This window comes from Pelecanus crispus, chromosome 5, assembly GCF_030463565.1.
Source record: "Pelecanus crispus isolate bPelCri1 chromosome 5, bPelCri1.pri, whole genome shotgun sequence".
Classification (NCBI taxonomy): Eukaryota; Metazoa; Chordata; class Aves; order Pelecaniformes; family Pelecanidae; genus Pelecanus; species Pelecanus crispus.
The window spans coordinates 82,962,171-82,977,514 of NC_134647.1; positions in this window are offsets into that span (position 1 = coordinate 82,962,171).

Consider the following 15,344-nt stretch of genomic DNA (forward strand, 5'->3'; position numbering starts at 1 on the left):
CGAGTGCACCCTACTACATTTGCAGACAGCGTGGCCAGCAGGAGCAGGGAAGTGATCATCCCCCTGTGCTCGGCACTGGTGAGGCCGCACCTGGAATACTGTGTTGAGTTTTGGGCCCCTCAGCACAAGAAGGACATTGGGGGGCTGGAGCGTGTCCAGAGAAGGGCAGCGGAGCTGGGGAAAGGTCTGGAGCACAGGGCTGGTGGGGAGCGGCTGAGGGAGCTGGGGGTGTTCAGCCTGGAGAAGAGGAGGCTGAGGGGAGACCTCATCGCTCTCTACAGCTGCCTGAAAGGAGGGGGCAGGGAGGGGGGTGTTGGTCTCTTCTCCCAAGTAGTTAGCGATAGGACAAGAGGAAATGGGCTCAAGCTGCGCCAGGGGAGGTTTAGGTTGGAAATTAGGAAAAATTTCTTCACTGAGAGGGTGTCAAGCACTGGAACAGGCTGCCCAGAGAGGTGGTGGAGTCCCCATCCCTGGAGGTATTTAAAAGACGTGTAGATGTGGTTTTTAGGGACATGGTTTAGTGGTGGACTTGGCAGTGTTAGGTTAACGGTTGGACTTGGTGATCTTAAAGGCCTTTTCCAACCCAAATGATTCTATGATTCTATGATCTTCCGCCTGTAGACTTGCAAAGCATGCTGGTTTCAGTGAAGCCATGTCAATTTACAGCACCTGACAAATTGGCTTTAAGGGTGTTGAATAGAAGCTAAGCTATTTAGAAACACCAGCAATAGATTACAAGTACAGCGTCATGAGGACAGATGCTTAACACTTGAGAAACCATCTCCTATCAAACACATGAGAAAAGAAAATAATAAAATTTTTTTAAGCATGTTGTAGCAAAAGACATCTTTGAGAACAGTGCCTGAAAGAATTCAGACATCTATGATAGTATCTTATAAAATATATTTCTAAGTGATTGTTGATACTGTCTCAGACACAAGCAATAAATCTACACCAGACAACTTAATGTTTAGCATGGTGTTAGAAACGCACAACCCAGAAATCATGGAAGAAATCTAGTCATTGATACTTTATTTTGGAAATGAGCTGCCTTCTAATTTTTTTAAAGGAGCTATAGCATATGAAGATCCCTGAATCCAAGCCTATGTTCAGCTTTTATAGCCAAAAGATGGGCTCCAAGTGAAACAATCTTTTCAGACCAAAGAAATTGTCCCTTTTAAAGTGGTGCCAGTTTAAGAAAATAAGGACAATCATCTTGACAACTGTAGAAACAGAGATCCATGAGAAGAATAGCCATATCTAATGTCATTAAGATGAATGGCCCAAACAGTAGCCTGTAAGAAAGGAATCAGAAGGCAGGTCTGTTAACATCTTTGATTTCAGCTAAATTCTACTGGAGCTGCTTATGCTTTTAGACAGAGTTAATTTTCCCTGGGAATGTAGCATTGAACCTTGTTTGCATATAGAACCAAAATTAAGGAACAGATACATCTTTCTAAGTAATTGGCTGAAGCTTTATTTATATAGTAATGCAAAAAAAAAAAAAAAAAAAAAGACTGCCTCATGGCCAAGACTATTTTATTTATACTAAAAGGAAAGCTATTTGAATAGGTGATTTTTGGAAGCAAAAATATTAAAAAATTGTTTTCTATGCTACTTATTCTAAAACTTTTACTTCTGGGTAATCTTTTACTGCTCACCTGCATTCTTGCAGGCAAACATATTTCTGACCTCAGACTGGGAACTTCAGAACTTCTGGCCTTTAAGACCTGGCTGGCAGTTGTTCAAGAGTACAGCTTCTTGACAGATTTTCTTCAATCACTGAATTCACAGTAACAGCAAGCATTTAACAGAGTCTTCTTCTAGAATATAAATCGTTCACAGAATCATAGATCTGCTTGATTGGAAGTGACCTTCTGAGGTCATCTGCTTCATCTCCTTGTACTGAGGCTGGAACAAGAACTCCTGTTCTTAGAACCTGTTACTGAAGGGATTCCATAGCTTCCTCTGACAGAGTATTTTAGTGCTTATTTTCAAAGTTGCAAAGTTGTTTCTAATATCTAACTTATATTTTGTCTACCGAAACTAAATTGATCTTTTTTTCTTGGGCTTCCAATGGAAAACCGATAACTGATGATCATCTTGCTTACATTTTCCATCCACTGCTCTTCTGAAGGTGGTCTCTAGATTTCCCTCCTTCCTTGCAATTCAGGGTTTGGGGTCTTGGCTCTGCAGGGTCTCTGCAAAGACGCTGTCAATCACCTGTCTTGCCTGGATTGGACACGATGCAATACGCCACCGCACTCTCATCACTGTATAGGAGAAATGATGGGCTTTGGGGCTTTTGTGTGCTTCTGTTGCACAGCTAATCGCTGTGACTCTGTTAGCTTGCCGTGCTCTGGGAGCCATGCTCTTGCCTACTCTTGTTCATGTCTTAGTAAGGTTACAATGTGCTAGCTGAGACCTTACCACAACAGTAAGTACATAGGAATAATTATATTACAGACTGCAAGATAGCTAACTCCCTTCCACACTGTCCTGGTTTCAGCTGGGATAGAGTTAATTTTCTTCCCAGCAGCAGGCACAGTGCTGTGGTTTGGATTTAGGATGAGAAGAATGCTGATAACACGCTGATGGTTTAGTTGTTGCTCAGTACTGCTTATGCCAGGCAAGGGCTTTGCAGCTTCCCCTGCTCTGCCGGGGGCACAAGAAGCTGGGAGGGGGCACAGCCAGGAGAGTTGATCCCAACTGCCCCAAGGGCCATTCCATACCATCCGGCGTCATGGGCAGTATGGAAACTGGGGGGGTTGGCTGGGGAGCAGCGATCGCTGCTCGGGGACAGGCTGGGCATCGGTCGGCGGGTGGTGAGCAATTGCATTGGACATCACTTGCTTTGGATATCGTTATTATCATTATTATATTGTTATTATTATCATTACCATTTTCCTTTATTTCAACTATTAAACTGTTCTTATGTCACCCCAGGAGTGTTTCTCACTCTCACTCCTCCCATTCTCTCCCCCATCCCATCGGGGCAGGGGCAGTGAGCGAGCGGCTGCGTGGTGCTGAGCTGCTGGCTCAGCAGTGGGGCTAAACCGTGACACACACGCCTTTTAAATATTGATTCTTCCACACCTTTGTTAGAAGGTTGTCATTGTTGACTTACTTTCCGGTTGTGATTCACTGTCTACCATGTTTTCTGTAGTGCTGTTACCCGAGCAGCTGCTCTCTCTTGTGTCTTGGTCACATGGTTTCTCCTCATTTTATTTTCTTTGAAACTGCTTTGAAAATTTAAGTCTGACTTCTTAAAATGCTTTCCATCCCACCCTTTTTGGTATCAGTCAAATACAGTCCCTTCAACTTTTCTAACTATAATTTAAATGCCCTATTAAAAAAGTTGCAGGGAAAATACAATCACAAAAGCAAACCCTAGGGTGAGCCCCTGTGTGACAGACAACTGAGATTACAGCTGACATAACGTTCCTGCAGCAAAGAAAGGTACATTTTGTTTGCAGTGGAAATCTTTATTATTTTGACTGATTAAATTTTTCAAAAGTTTTCTTAGAATCATAGAATCATAGAATCGCTTAGGTTGGAAAAGATCATCCAGTCCAACCATTAACCAACACTACCAAGTCTACTCTAAGCCAATCAAGGGTAGACCAGACTGAACCATGTCCCCAAGTGCCACCTCTGCCCGTTTTTTGAACACTTCCAGGGATGGGGACTCCACCACCTCTCTGGGCAGCCTCTTCCAATGCTTGACTACCCTTTCCGTAAAGACATTTTTCCTAATTTCCAACCTAAACCTCCCCTGGCACAGCTTGAGCCCATTTCCTCTCGTCCTATCGCTAACTACATGGGAGCAGAGCCCAACACCCCCTCCCTGCCCCCTCCTGTCAGGGAGTTGTAGAGAGCAATCAGGTCTCCCCTCAGCCTCCTCTTCTCCAGGCTGAACACCCCCAGCTCCCTCAGCCGCTCCCCACCAGCCCTGTGCTCCAGACCCTTCCCCAGCCCCGTTGTCCTTCTCTGAACACGCTTCTTAGAAGCTTCCGCTGCGTGCACTCCTGTATTGATGCCGTTCAAAACAACGCTGGAAGGCAAGGACTAGCAAACGGAAGGACTAGTAAATCAGCTTACAGCTAACTGAGCTCAGAGAGAGCTCGGCAAGGAAGGGAAGCCAGGCTTCCGAACTCCCAGGTTCAGTACCAGTTTGTGATGTAAACCTGCTTATCCGTCTTCTTTCTACCGCTCGGTGGAACCGAACTGACTGGCACACGCTGTTTTCCGGATGGCTTTAGATGAAGCGGCGATGTCTCTAGAGACTGGCGTTCTCTCCTCCGTTGAAGATAAGCTCTTCTCTCTGCTGCTTTTCCTCAGAAGTTAAAACAGAGTTTTATGCTGACTTGGCAATCTAAAAATAGCACTGCTGAATCTGCTTTTAACTCCTTAAATCTGCTTCAAACTCTAAGTGTTTTTTTAATCCATAACATTAACGCTGCTGTGCTATTCTCACATGTGCTGTTCTCACAATTCACCGCAACTCTTGGAGAGATCATTGTGAGAGACTTTGGTTTTAATGACCTGTGAGCTGTGGAATCCATTGGGGTCTTGTTAAGCATCTCTTTCCCAGGCTATCAAGATAGATATCAATACCTTCTGGAAAGGAGGCTTTCTCTAGTGTGATAAGGGCAGCATGGGCTTAGCAAATCAGGCTATAGGCAGCATGCTGGTTACAAATGTCCACTGTTTTGAGACATACCTTTTGGAAGAAAAGTTAGGTTTAATTTTTAAAAAAAAATATCCTTTTTTAATCTTTTCTTAAATATTTTTTTTTGTTTTTGGACAACAGGCACATTATTCCATCACTGGAATTTCAGTTCACAATTTCTGTAATTTCTGCTAACAGCCGTGAGAGAAGAATGAATATTTAAAAGAAGATATCATTCAGGACTGTTAGGTAATATATTTTCCTGTATGTGTGTTTTTCCTACATGACAAAACCTTGTTTCCCCAGTTTAAGAAGGTAGTTCTTCAACACACAGAGCATTAAGGCCTTGAGTAGTCCTACGGACTCCAGGACATTGAGGAATGTATGGGAACAGCAGCTATTGCAGACTTCTGTTTGGGGCTCAAACTTTCAAATTGCTGTTCCTTTGAGCAATTACTAAATATCGCACGAATGTATCTTGACTAATGTAGTAGTGTGTCCTCCCAGTGTTGGAAGCAAATACCCGGATCAAAGATTATCTCAAAGATTATCTCAATTAGTTCTAAGACATAAGCCCTAAGTATGATAATTAAGAGAGAAGTGCTGAACATCTGGTATCTTGTGATAATGGTAGCATCAGATATGAAAATTACGTGAGGGTATTATAAAACACATAGCACCACAAATATTGAACTTTTAAAAGGCAAACTTTGAAGGAATAAATAATGGATGGGAAGAGATTGATGAGAACCACTGGCTGTTTACTATGGGATGTTAGAGGTGATTATGATACAGGGAGGAAAAAAAATCACACTTAGTTCAATAAAAATAAGGATAAAAATTAAATCTGAGGTGGCTAGAAAGGAATATAAGAACTGTTAAAAATGATAAAATAAAACGTTTAAAAGCTGCAAAGTATTTAATACATAGCAGGGCAGAACAGAACAGTAAATAGCTGCAAATATGGAAAAATAACATATCAGCAAAGAGTACGACTCTTTTTTATCACCAGTAAGTAGCTTTAGGCATAAATGTTGTCCTCTTAAAAATAATCTAGCAAGATTTTTTTTTTTCTTTCCCAGAAGGAATAAAGTTTTTAAATAAGAGGAAAAACACTAAAGATTCAGTAAGCACCCTGTGAGCATTGTGGTAATTATTGAGGTCCTGCAAGACTACTGAATTGAAATCTGACCACTTTTAAAACCCAACATTCCTAAGAAATTGCAAAACGTTATATGTAAGTACACCCTTTAAAACATTCTTTGAGGGGGCATGAAGCAAGAAGAGAAATCCAGTAATTTCAAAGCAACCGTATGTTTGGTAAACTTGTTTAGTAGTAGTTGAATTGAAGGTCATAGAATCAAGACAACGTTACATGAGAGGACAGAGAATCCTTGAGAGCTGAGCAGTGGCTAGGAGATCTCGGGTCACCCTTTCAAAGCTATGTAGATGACTTTGAGACATTGGCACCCCAACATCAATAATTAGGAAACAGCCATAGAGACAACATATGATACATATCATATCATATCATATCATATCATATATTGTCATGAGACAACAATAGCCTCTCAGTCCCAGAAGTGATTTAAGCCTTTTGGACTGTATATTCAGAGGTATTTTCTGTAAAATAGTTGTAATTTTTTTATTGACTTGCAGCAGAAGTTAGACACCTGAATACATTTAAATATAAATGGTACTGGGAGGTAGAGATGTTTAACAGCAAAAATGGAAATTTAGCAACATTTTGTTTTCTTTTGAAAGGTGACACCTAATCACACCTGGTTTCTTGGAATGATATCCTTCTATTTTTGAAAGCAACTTGGACCTAAGTATACTTCAGCGCTCTTGAATATTTCCTTACAATCTGTATGTCAAATACAAAGAGGGTTCCAGGCAACTTCTTACATGGGGAAAATAATGCACGCAGTGAGGAGTAATGGGAAGGTACAGCATCATAACGAAGCAATTATTTTGTAAATACAATGTCTGTAAATGAGGAAAAGTGATATTCTAAAGGTGGAGGTGCTGAGGCCATTTTGTCTGTTAACTGGAAAGAAGTGAATACAGTACAGTGAGCAAAATATTCATGTGTGCCAACTGGGTAACAGAACAAATAGAAAAATCCAATCAGATCTAGAGGAATTAAGATAATTTAACTTTTCTAGTTCCTTTACTCCAATCAATTATTCTGCTGTGTGTCCCAAGTATTCAAGCTGAAGTTTGGCCAGGTTTCAAAAATCGATTTCTCTGTATCTTATCAAGCTCTCAGATGTCTTTGATGACAGCTGCTTAGATCCCAGTCCGTTGGATTCCTGTGACTGTCTAAAATAAGAGGGCAGCTGAAATGGTTTTCTGACATAACCACTGCTGCCAAATGTCTTTCAGCGACTCTCTGTCACTAGTTTGTCATACTTTTTAATAAATTAAGATTTCTACTTATAACATAGACCACCTTATTTTCATTTTTTAAGTGCTTGGGTTAGTCCTATACAGCTATAAAGCATCAGCTGCTATAGGAAAATGTGGTATCATCAGAAAAGTAAAAAACATCAGTCATGAATGCTGAATTTCTTCTTTAAAGCACGAGGTATCTAGCCTACACATCAGTATAATTTTTTGATTTTTCAAGAATGAGGATGAAAACTTTTTCACCTCTGAAGATGATGAAATACCAGTAGTGCATTACAGCATTAGCTGAAAAAAAAAAAAAAAAAATCCTTCAAAAATTGCCCTGTCTTTGAAACACAGCTGCATCACAGTAACTGGAAAAAAAAGTGGACTTTCTTAAAGATGCTCACACTTTCAAATGTTATCTCAGATTATGCAGGCTGTGCTAGGCACCTTTTCCTTATCGAAGGAAGGTTTAGATTGGGTACGGGGGAGGTTTAGATTGGATATTAGGAAAAATTTCTTTATGGAAAGGGTAGTCAAGCATTGGAACAGGCTGCCCAGAGAGGTGGGGGAGTCCCCATCCCTGGAAGCGTTCAAAAAACGGGCAGAGGTGGCACTTGGGGACATGGTTCAGTCTGGTCTACCCTTGATTGGTTTAGTGTGGACTTGGCAGTGTAGGTTAATGGTTGGACTGGATGATCTTAAAGGGCTTTTCCAACCTAAACGATTCTGTGATTCTAAAGGCATTTCTTTGTTTACACGTGCTAATACGTATCAGATAGAGATTTAATTACATTTTAAACTCTACTGTTTAGAACAGTTCTGATCTGAGAGCTGTCCTGATTTGAGGGGGGAAAAAAAATAAAACCCCGGTGCGTCATCGTTGCCCAGGCCAGTGACAATTGCCATTCAGAGAAGCGCTGTCACCTGCACGGTCCTTGCGTGCTTCTACAAGTCAGAGCTGTGCGCTGTCATGTACCTGCCTGCCCTGAGACATTGGGCTCTGGGAATCTATTTCAATATTTATAACCCCCCCCTTTTTTTTTTTTAGTCTGACTGATTGGTTCCAAGTAAGGGAAATTCTGCGTTTCACACCTGCGTGCTTAGAGCTGTCTCCGCATAGCAGCAAGGGAGGTCAGGCGGGCCCATGGGCTAACAGACTTCAAGTGCAAAACCATTCAAAACAGATCTGCGTGAATTATCGGAGCTTTAAAGTACTGGGGGTGGTCTGCGCTTTTTGTCCTTAACACTTGGCAGTTTCTGGCTTATTATGTTCCTCGAGTCAGGCATTTCTGGCTTATTACATGAAAGCTGGCAGCTTTTAATGAGCACTCCGATCAGAATGGCAGCTGCTACTCAGCACTTGGGGCTCCTGAATTGTCCAGCTGGGTATATTATGCTTTTTTATGCTCCTCTATGTACCATGTTTGCTTGAATGAATTCACCTTGCTGGTTTTCCCTGCCAGAAGCCATGTGTCATGACAAAGATTCTAGTCCCTGGCATTACGGTTTCTCAGGAAAGTTAAATTTAAAGCTAAGGTTGAATATCTGATCATGGGAATACAAGACAGATGAGCCACATACTGAATGATGCTAAAAAGAGGGAATAAGCAGTTAAAATTAAAGGTCAACTATTCTATTTCTGTATGATGTTGTATAACTCTCCAAAACCAGCGACACAGTGGGAAAACATCGCCGAGTCACTTGCTCAGCGGTAGTGGCAATTCCAGATTTTTCAGCACTTTTGGAAAAAAGCGAAAATGATTTGCTAATTACTAGTATGGGAGGCATCTGAAGGGCATCAACATCAACAGAGAATTTTGTCTCTTTAGATACACAGTGAAAGTAAGATGTGGCCCTCACCCAAGGGAGGGGAGGGACAAAGAAAAGGAATCGCTTTTGTTGGACACATGGAGAAATGGAGTGAAGAGATACTCAATGCTTTGTTAAAGACAGAACAAAAAAATGTCTGGCAAGACTAGAACATGAACTTGTTAGTTTGGATAAGAGCTTTTAGACAGTGTCTCCTTCCCTTCTTAGGTAAGGAGTGCTCCTTGTCAAGCTCAGAACTCGCTGTTGTGTCAAGATAAATTGAGTCCTCAAAGCCTTGCATATGCTTCTACGGGGATCACGCTTGGATAGAATACCTTCACTGATGGAAGCCCTGCCCACGTGAATCAAGCCCTGTATCTTACCGAAATCTGTTTCCTAGGATGCTGTTAAGTAGAAATGCCGTTTGATGTGACAACTCCAAATCCTTGTTGTCTGCAGTCATTGAAGATCCCATTATATATTTACTGCAACTTAAGCCATACATTCTAGTGCATGAAATCTTCAGCTGGATTCCCTTCTTTTTATAATACATTTCTTGTCGGTATACTAGAGATCATAGAATCATAGAATCATTGAGGTTGGAAAAGACCTTTAAGATCATCCAGTCCAACCATTAACCTAACACTACCAAGTCCACACTAAACCAATTCAGGGGAGAGTAATAACAAATTTCATGTTTCCTGGCTTGGTAGCTAGATTATTTTTTAATGAAAGTAAAAACTAGGAATCATTAAGATCATATGAACTGAAGTTAAAAAAAAAAAAGAAAAAGGTAATTTTTGACCTGGCTTCTAGTGAAAGACTGAAAGGTTATTCCCTAGGAAATGTTGAGGTAATTTGTTATCTTGTTTTATGAGTGTGCTGTTAAAGAGTTGATACGTTTCCAATGATAGGTGGCTGCAGTGGTGAAATGAAATCAATTGCTTTGGTGAAATGATCCCCAGAGCTGGATAATTAATTGCATTTTATTTTAGGTTTGTGCGATCTTTTGATTGTCTTTGGGACCAAAGGCAATATGGAGTTAGAAGGTTGCTTTTATTTATTAATGAGGATTTTTTTTAGCACCAAAACTATACGAATGCAACACGTAAGTGAAGAGATACAGAGAAATGCAGACAAATGGAGACCCTCTCTCCTTCTCTCTCTCTCTCCACCCCTCCCTTTCTCTTTCTCCTTTTCCTTTGGCAATAACAATTCATTCCCTTGGTCCAGGAAATTGAAAAAGGAAAGGGGAAGGCAAGTGCAGGCTGAAGTAATTAACTGGGTGAAGACAAACCGAACCAATCATCTCTATTATTGCTTCCCTTTTAGTTGGTGCTTGTCTTAGGTACAGCCTGACCCTAAGGACAGCACAAGATGGAGCAAAAGAACTAATATTAGCATAGTAAAATCCATTCTAGTGCAGGATTGATAAAATCTCTGTATCTACCTCCAGACCTCACCTCTGCGATGGGATTAGTTTAAACATTACGTTTTAGCACTGCTGGTTACTTGAGGACAACAAATCAGATGTCTCCAGAGACAATATTGTAGTGGAACCAGTTGCTTTCATTTATCTTTCGATTTTATTAACTGTTTTTTCCTCACGTGAGTTTCTCTAACCAGTTCTTACATACAGATGCATTCTCCAAAGGAGCGGAACATAGCAAAGTGTATCCACTGCTGATGTTTCCTTTGTTTTGCTTACCGACAGGAGACAGACAGCAGCGTAAAAGCTTCTGTGTCTTTAATAATTAACCTGGGCTGCCTAATTAGGAAATGTCTCCCAGAAGACTGCAGCTAATACTTTGTATTGCAGTATTTTAGAACCTAGAAATTACCAGTAAGGTTACAAAGTTGTCCAAATTCTGCAGTCCACCCAAAGGGCAGCTGAGGTGAACCTCATCACCAGGGCAGTAACGCGCGGGAGCGCACACGAATCCTGTGCCCGCTGTGGTGGGTTGGCCCCGGCTGGATGCTGGGTGCCCACCAAAGCTCTCAGCTGGGCAGGGGAGACAAAATAAAATGAAAAATCTCAAGGGTCGAGATAAGGACAGGGAGAGCACCCAGCAGTTACCGTCACGGGCAACACACACTCGACTTGGGGAAAATCAGTTTAACTTATTGCCAGGCAAAACTGAGTAGGAGAGAGGAGTGAGAACCTGTGTAGGGCAATGAGAAATGAACCCAAATCTTAAAACACTTTCCCCCACCCCTCCCTTCTTCCCGGGCTCAACCTCACTCACGATTTCTCTCCCTCCTCCCCGCAGTGGGGCAGGGGGACGGGGAATGGGGGTTGGGGTCAGTCCATCACACGCTGTCTCTGCTGCTCCTTCCTCCTCAGGGGAGGGCTCCTCACACTCCTCCCCTGCCCCAGCGTGGGCCCTTCCCCGGGTGCAGCCCCTCAGGAGCCGCCTGCTCCCCGTGGGTCCCCGCGGGGTCCCCAGCCCTGCCAGCAACCCTGCTCCAGCCTGGGCTCCTCTCCCCACGGGGCCACAGCTCCTGCCAGGAGCCTGCTCCAGCGCGGGCTTCCCCCGGGGTCCCAGCCTCCTCCGGGCACATCCCCTGCTCCGGTTGGGCTCCTCCCCGGGTGCGGGGGGATCTCTGCTCCCCGGGGGCCCCCATGGGTGCAGGGCACAGCTGCCTCGCCATGGGCTGCACCGGGGGTGCGGGGGAATCTCTGCTCCGTGCCTGGAGCCCCTCCTGCCCTGACCCGGGGGCTGCAGGGCCGCTCCTCTCACATAGCCTCACTCCAGCTGCACCTTGTTTGGGTTTTTTTCTTTCCCCCTGTTTAAATCTGTCACCCCCGAGGCGCTGCCACCGTCGCCGATGGGCTGGGCCTTGGCCAGCGTTGGGTCCATCTTGGAGCCGGCTGGCGTTGGCCCTGTTGGCCATGGGGGCAGCTTTGGGCAACTTCTCACAGGAGCCCCCCCTGTAGCCCCCCACTACCAACCCTTGCCAGGCAAACCCAATACACCTTTAATTTGCTGCCTAGCGTTTCAGCTCAGTATATTCTAATGCAGAGAGTCAAATTTTCAGGGAAATAAGACTTGATTTTCAAAATACTTCCTGGCCGCTTGACACGTCAATACACCCTTTTTTTTTTTTTTTTTAATTCTTGCTAAAACATTTACATTTAGAGTGTCTGTTAATTAACATTGCATCTGTATTCACCACAGCTTTATTTTTCTCCAGGGTTTGCTTAGCTTGAAGAGGCAATTGTTATAGAAAATGCCAACCAAGTATTATGACAAACCCATCTGCAAGAACGTAAGCTGCTGGTGTAAGAACAATTAGAAAGGCTCAGATGAGCAGCTCTGCATTGTTCCTTGGCTTACGGACGTGAAGGGCTTTACACATTTATACAAAACCCAGCATCGTTATTGAACAGCTGTGAGGTGATCACTAGAGGCCCAAACTTCGTCAAGAAAGATCCTGAAGCTCAGAAACATGCTTAGATTTTGTTCTCAAGAGTGGAACACTCATTTTGTGCACTTTTCTCACTGGGCATCTGAAAGAGGGAATGTAGTATTCCAAATAAGAGTAGAAATGTAGATTTCCTTTTCTTTTTGGAGGGGAAAAAAAGTAAGTATTTAATAGGGTGGTTTTCTTAATGTTACAAATCCCTATTTTTGAATATAAGAGAAATTTCCAGATCAGGTGGAAGATTCAAGATCGGAATGGGAGGATTAGAATGATAACGCCAGACTTAGCATCAAGCTTTATTTAATCTTCTGAAATTATGACCCACTACCAGAGGGCAAAAACGTAAGAACAAGTGCTTTAAGTAGATGTGGATAAAACTTTTTCATTGATGAGGATATTCTGAGGTGGCGGTATTTTGTAATTGCCTTTAAGACACGTAAATAACTGTGCCAGCCACAAGACGGTGCGTAATCGGTCCCCAGATATGAGGTCTGTGCCACCTGCCAGCAGAGCTGCCATATGTTGGTGAGATGAGCAGCCAAGCAGTAATTTGGACGACGTAAATTAAAAATATGTGGATAGTGGTACATGAAGGAGAAGGATTTAAAGCTAAAGGGGAGGAAATAGGGAGGCCTGGGAAGAAGATGTTAGTGTTGCTTATGGACAAGGGGAGCAGATGGTCACTTGTTTCATGTAGGGAATTGAAATAGTCACCGAATTATGGGTCTGGTGAATATAGCTCCCACTTTCTTGTTTCCTAGTGAAATCACCATGATTCGAACATAATTCTCTTTGAGGTTCCAGCCCAAAACCATGGGAAAATCCTTGCGCAAGAAGAAGATTATTGCTACATATGCGATGCCTTTGATGTTGGCCAGTACGCAAGTTGAACCGGCAATCTCCAGATTTCAAAAATATGAGCAGTTGCAGCCTGAGCCAATTCTTCCTCCTGCACCGAAACGAAGTCCCTTGGAACTGCTGCAGCTGAAACTGTAGCAGGCTCATGATCTGTTTCTTCAGTAGAGAAGCAGAGCATGCTCATGAGCTGGTCGCACACCTGCTTATGAGGGAGGAAAGCTGGGTCTCATGCTGGGTTCTCCCTTTAGCTGGTCTACATTAAGGTCTGCCCTTGGGCTGACAAAGTATCAGTTTCTTGGCCTGTTGGGAGCACAAACCACCCAAGTATTCAAGAAGAATTTAATATATTTTAAAATTTTACCTGTGGAACAGGCAGCCTATCCAACCAGTTACAAACCCTGTCAGTTTAAAGAGTTAAGTTGAATGTCTTAATATAAAGGGTGCTGGAATAGGGGAAGTAAAAGAAAATTTCTTCTTATAGCTTAAAGGCTTGAGCGTGAAATTTGGGGGAGGAAAATCTCAAATGGAGAAAAGTATGTTAAAGTGATAATACTTATCCTTAAAGGAATCCTATTATATAAAATTACATGATTATTTTCAAAGTGCAGCTGACAATTGATGTGGGTACCTTTTATTAAATACTTTATTAAAGTATTTTTTTATTAAATACTTTACTAAATATCTGTTAAATACTATTAAATACAGACTTTTGCTGTCGTAAAGTAAATGTATCTGGTTTCTGTTAAGGTGACTTGCAAGGAAAAAAAGGGTGTGGGTCCCTTCTTTGCTTCCATTTACTATGTACAGTTCAATGGAAATACGGACATTTTAATGTAGCTTTGAGGGTTGCATATGTTTCCTTATTTGAATCTTCTCTTTTTTTGCATTAGCATTTTGGTGTTTGGGTTTATTTCTATATATGGGGGTTGTACCGTATTTGACTTTTTTACTAAGACTCTATAATCTCTTTTCTTGGATGCTTCTTGGGTAATTTCACTAATTGCAGTAGGAGGTCACCAATCACAGAACTGTTGCTTGGAAGGGACTTCTGGGGGTCATCAGCTCCAGGCCCCTGCTTGAGGTGGTGCTATCTCTAGGACTTGGTCCAGCCAGCCCTGGCTGGTTTTGCTGAGCCTTGAACACCTCCAAGGTGTTCTCGCGCAGCACCCTGGCCCTGTGCGGCATTACCTTCCTTGAGAAAAAGGGGTTTTTCCTGATGTCTACGTGACTTTCCTTCAACTTGTTTTTCTATTATCAATTTCATATTAATCTTGAGCTTTTGGAGGGAAAAAAAGCCTCTCGCTGCTTACATTTCAGTTCTGTTGCCCTGTTACCAAAAAGCTGAACAATCCTGTTGTGGTGGTGGTTTTTTCTTTTTTTTCTTTCAGTGAATCTTGCAGTATAATCAGGGAAGAAAAAAATGAGTTACTTCTAAGAATTCTGTTCTTTTATACAGACCCCAAACATTTTTAGGGAGTAAACAAGCAGAAAATGGAAAAGGAACAGATTTTCAGGCTCCTTTCTAAATGGAAACCAAGCTTTTCTTTCCTTACACGCAAGGGACATTCACAGTGAAAAACCTATATTTTGTGTTTTCAAGTAATAGACGCAATAACTAAATAGTTGCCAAAAATAACTTACAAATTGGTCTGAATATCTTTTTATCACTTTATGTTTAGAATAAGATGGTTGAAAACGGTAACACAGAAATCCCAGTGTAGTGGGTAATCTAGTACCAATTAGCTCTTTGAAATCTTTTTACATCTTCAAAGTGCAGTACTTTAACTAATCCTAACTGCCTCTCGTGGGTACGGGATTCTTACGGGAACTAATTACTGGTGGCCTGAGGACACCTCCTCGCAGCATGTGTTCTTTCCCAAACTTACGTCCTTCAACAAAGGAGTGCATCTGGCTGACTTGTTTCCTGACAATGAGTGCAAGCCTGAGAAGGCACACAAACGGCTTCAGAAACCCACTCCCTTCCTGTCTTCCCAAGGTAATCTCAATGACGTTTATGGCTTGGCAACGTACTCTGGGTTTAAAATTATTTCTTTTGTTAGAATCCTGACCATCTGAACATGTAGTTTAAGAGAATATTTTTACAATTTTTCAATCATTCTATATCCATAAAGACAAATTAGGAGAAACTTCCAGTCAGGACTCTTTTTAACACACCATTAGA